Below are 4,740 nucleotides of genomic sequence, written 5' to 3' on the forward strand. Positions count from 1 at the left end.
GTTTCGCATTAATTTCGATCTTACATAAGTAAATTTGTAAAGGGTGACTTGAGTAATATGGGTGATACTCGTTGGATGCATTTTGTGGAAATCTTGATTGACACTTGACATATCTTTCGTTTCAATGTTTATGTTACGTGTATCATAACCTTGCTTTCACTTGCAATCCACTTGTTGTGTGTGGTACTTGTTGTATTTCGGCGGAACTCTTGATAGACACTTCACAGCATACTTGTGGTTTTTGGTCTATATGTGGCTAGAAATATTATATTATGGTCGCATTCATTTCTTGTTTTGTCTTTCCAGACATGGATTTCGAGCCTCTTGTTCCGGGGACAGTGATGACAAAGAAGCTTGTGTTGGTTCGGGGGACGATTACGACGAGAAAGTTCCCTATGCTGGTGTGGGAAACGTTGAGCAAGACTCAATTGCTTCCGCTAGCAGCATGGCAGAGGGGGACGTAAGTTTCTTGTGGGAAAATTTTGATATGATTAATTACGGTTAGTGGTACAAATTTTGGTTAAATGTTTAGGGCCCTCTGCAATATTTTGTAGGCAGTACGAGTGAAATGCCGGTGGAGGCAACCACGGCCGTGCCCGAGGATACGCCACCTATCTTAAAGATGATGTTATCTGCACGACTATGACGTCTTGCACCATCTACTAGGACTCCATACATGAGGGAGATTGCAAAAAAGGGGAAAAAATAAGTGAGCAATTTTTTTTTTGTTTTGGCAATTTTGACGGTACAATTGCATTAAAAAACTTAAATGCCATGAAATTTGGAATCTGATGTATAATTGCACTTATTGAGCTCGTACTAGATGTAATAAAACTCTACTCCGATACAGTTTATAATGCAAATGGATTGAATCACAAACTCTATACACCTCTCTATAATTCTATCAAACGTTTCGTTATTTTGTAAGGTGATCGATAAAGATAGCATGGACCTGAACGATATTACATTTCTTCACCTTGCTTTTCTAAGTGCTTTGTCTCAGAATACTCATTTTACTGATGTGTGAAGGTCTATGTACAGATTCGTACTCATGACCTGAACAAGTATCAAAGTGTTCGTCGACATGTTCTTGTTGTAATGGGAGGTGGAACCAATCGATGTCCATGTCAAAGAAAGAGCGACGTTGACAATGTTTTACTTCAGGTGACTGCGGAAAATGCACGGAGGAACATTTTGTTTTATATTATTATATATTTATTTTTTGGGAAATGTTTGTTATGTTCAAGTGGTATTCACTGTCAAAGAAACTGTGTGAATTTAGTGCGGAAAATGTTGGTACAAAAACTTTTTTTGGCGCACTTTGTAAGTTTCTTACTTTGAACTCATTCGACCTAGAGATTAAAACCGGTATCTAATTGAAAAATGAAAATTGGTGCATTTTATAAGTTTCTCGCTTTCAAAAAAATGAAAATTATAAGTTTGACCAATATCCGAATTGTAGTTTATAAATGAAAATTATAAAGATTATAAGTTTTTCGTTTTTGGAGAAATTGAAATTAATGCATTTTATAAGTTTCTCCTTGAAAATGTCAGTGAGAAAATGATAGTGAATGTCTGACCAATACAAATACACTTTGTGGTTGAAGGCATAATCCACCCCTTGAAAGATTAGAGAAGCTCTTGTGAGACTCCCATATTGAAACAGTTAGTAATACGAGATAATGGGTTCATCCACCTCCAGCAACGAATCATTCAACCTCAATATGCATCGTCGATACTGGGTTCGCCACTGAATTTCCCATCGTTTTATCCTCAGATGATGAGGAGGTAAGCATTGAGCACCATGGTGCCGAGTTCGACGAAGTGTCAAGTGTAGAATCCAAGTCACCAAACAGCGTGCTCGATTAAGTTTTCAAGGTCAGGGATGTGATCGAATCACCGCCCGACTCGGATGAGTGGCTGGCTCATCTTCCACATCCAAAAATAATTGTCATAAGTTCAGACGATTCTGATGGAGAAAGTGGAAGAGAAGCTTAAAATGTCGATAGCAATGAAGTATGCAATAAATGGCCATTTTGTAGGAAATTATGTATAGTATTTTGTGATAGGGATGATTTTGGTCACGTCCCCTGCATACGTGCAACAATAGCATGTCCATAATGGGTAACCGCTATAGCGTATTTTTGGAACCCGTTATTGTTCCCAACTATCGAAAATTACAGAACCCATCTGTCGGGAACGACATATGAACTGTCGAGATGTAATGTTGGTGTTTTGTTTGTGAATTGTCGTTTCATGAAAATTAATTTTTCATTTCAACAAACTGTCAGTCGAAACTAATGGAACCATAATGATCGGTTAAGTTTATAATGAAAATAACGTATACATCATGTTTGTGCTAATGAAACTGTAATGATTGGTACTTTGCTTGCAAACATAACGACCAATTTTTTATTGGCATATGATAATTACAACAAATTAATAACATAAGTTCAGAATGTACACTGCATAGGTGGGAACATTTTCGGGATTACATTTGACAATCTCTTTTACCACCAATTTAAGTCTTCATCGTCGCGTATTTTGGCCAAAGATATATTCAAGTTAGGGACTTTGAACTTCAATTCAATTTGAGTGTGGGGATCAAGAATACCAAGTTTGTCCTTCAACCTTAACAAAAGTTCGACTACGGTAATTCTTGTCGGCACCAGAATGGAAGTGGTTTTGTCCCCTCTCTACTTCCATTTGTCATCCGCGTGAACAAACTTCCCCACATGCAACACGATGAATCTCAAATGATTACTCATACATGAAATATTGGGATTGCAACGATAAGAATTCAGAATTAATATGTTGGCATTTAATAGCATGAAAGTGGCACTGCATAATACGTAAATTCGTACAATAGCAAAAGGTCAAATCAAAGGTTTTCATCATTTTGAAGTGTCCGAATTGAAAGTAAAATTGTATAACCCGACAGTTTGTAAATGTCGGGTTTGACATCTCAAACGTCTAACCCAACGATTTTTAAATGTCGAACTCGATAGTTCAACTATCGAGAATGTTGGGAAGCAGATGGCAGTGGGTTTCTCAGGCTTCTTCAACACATCACATTAAATATGGTCATTATTATTCAGCTACAAAATGACAAAATGTAAATGGCATCTAGGCTTGTCATTAAAGAGACCTTAATGGTGGTAATGGAAGAAATTACTCAAAATCTTAATAATGATAATGATATTTTGCGAAGAATTTCAAAACCAAACAAATGAATACATAATACTTTCAAAAATTTCAAAAAAATATGCCCATATTGTATTTAACATGTACAAATAAAAAGTTATAAAAGTAAAATATAAATAATTTGTAATTGCCAATTTCTCAAAATGGATGAAGAATGCTACACAAATGTCTTCTTGATCAATGAAAATGAAGAAGATGGAGAAAAGATAGGGTTTCTTGTTTATGTTACGTTTTCAAATTTCTTTGGTGATTTTTTATTAACAAAAATTCATATTAATCAATAAAAAATACATTTCTCCATATTTTCTATATAGAAATTAAATTATCACATTAAGTCAATGCTTTTCCTTCAAATCAAGCATTTAATGCTACTAGAAATGTGTCATTAAGGGTAATTTGAACTTTGCACCCAAAAAATGTGACATTTTTGCTTTGAAAATGACAAATTTTTTGAAACTTTCATTTTTTGTGACATTTTTGTAAATTCCCCTATAATAATTTAATTAAATTGAACTGGGATCTTGTTTATGTCCTCGTTTGATTCTCATTCTTTCCAAATTTTAATGATTGGAATAATGTTTTTTAACAAATATATGATTGAAAATAAGATAGAAAAAAAGAATAAGAAGGAGAATGTGGGCCAAATGGAGACTATACCGACAATACACAAATTTGAATATCGATAAAACAACTCTAATTAAAACCAGAAATTTCAATCAAAAGTCAAATAAAACTCAAATCTATCACTCTCAATAGTTACCGAGTCAAAGAAGTCATTGAGACAACTTATCTGCAATTGACAGAATACATTATTTTTTAAAGATGGCTTCCACTTAATCGCGTTTGCAATAGCTTAATTATGCAGTTAGCAAATAAATACTGATTAATTAATGAATTGTTGGACTCAAAACATTAATCAAAGATAAGCACGATATTACCAACAGTTGAAGACGAAAACCTCGTGTTCAAAGCTACCCAAGAACATGAATAGAGACACCGTGAAAAATTAATCAAAAAATTGAGTCGTACTGGTGAACGATGCTATATTATACTTAACAAATACACTTTACATCTCTAATCAAGAATAATGCATGTAATTGTGAATTTAAACTTGTATAATGTTATTAATATTTATTAGAGACGACTATCTAGTCCATATGACGGACGATGTGCTATGAAATGATAGGATCAATTAAATATAAAAATATAATATTCATTTTATTTATTTTATCATTTATTCGTACATGTGATGATTATCTTCATTAATTTTTAAGTCGAGATATTTTACTCCACAAGGTGACTCAAAACATGCAAATAGAACAAATTCTAGGATGCTCTAGAAATCATTATTCCATAAAATAAACAAAACATTCTCTACCTCAAAATCAAATTCCATTTGTTTCTATTATAAGTGGGAGATTTTTATAAATGGCCTACTACTATTCATTTTTGATAAAATGTCAATAATACCCTTAATGAAATAATTTATCATATATTGCACAAGATATCCTTAATTTATTGGGATAGTCTTAAATT

Source organism: Olea europaea, unplaced genomic scaffold (genome assembly GCF_002742605.1).
Source record: "Olea europaea var. sylvestris unplaced genomic scaffold, O_europaea_v1 scaffold601, whole genome shotgun sequence".
Classification (NCBI taxonomy): Eukaryota; Viridiplantae; Streptophyta; class Magnoliopsida; order Lamiales; family Oleaceae; genus Olea; species Olea europaea.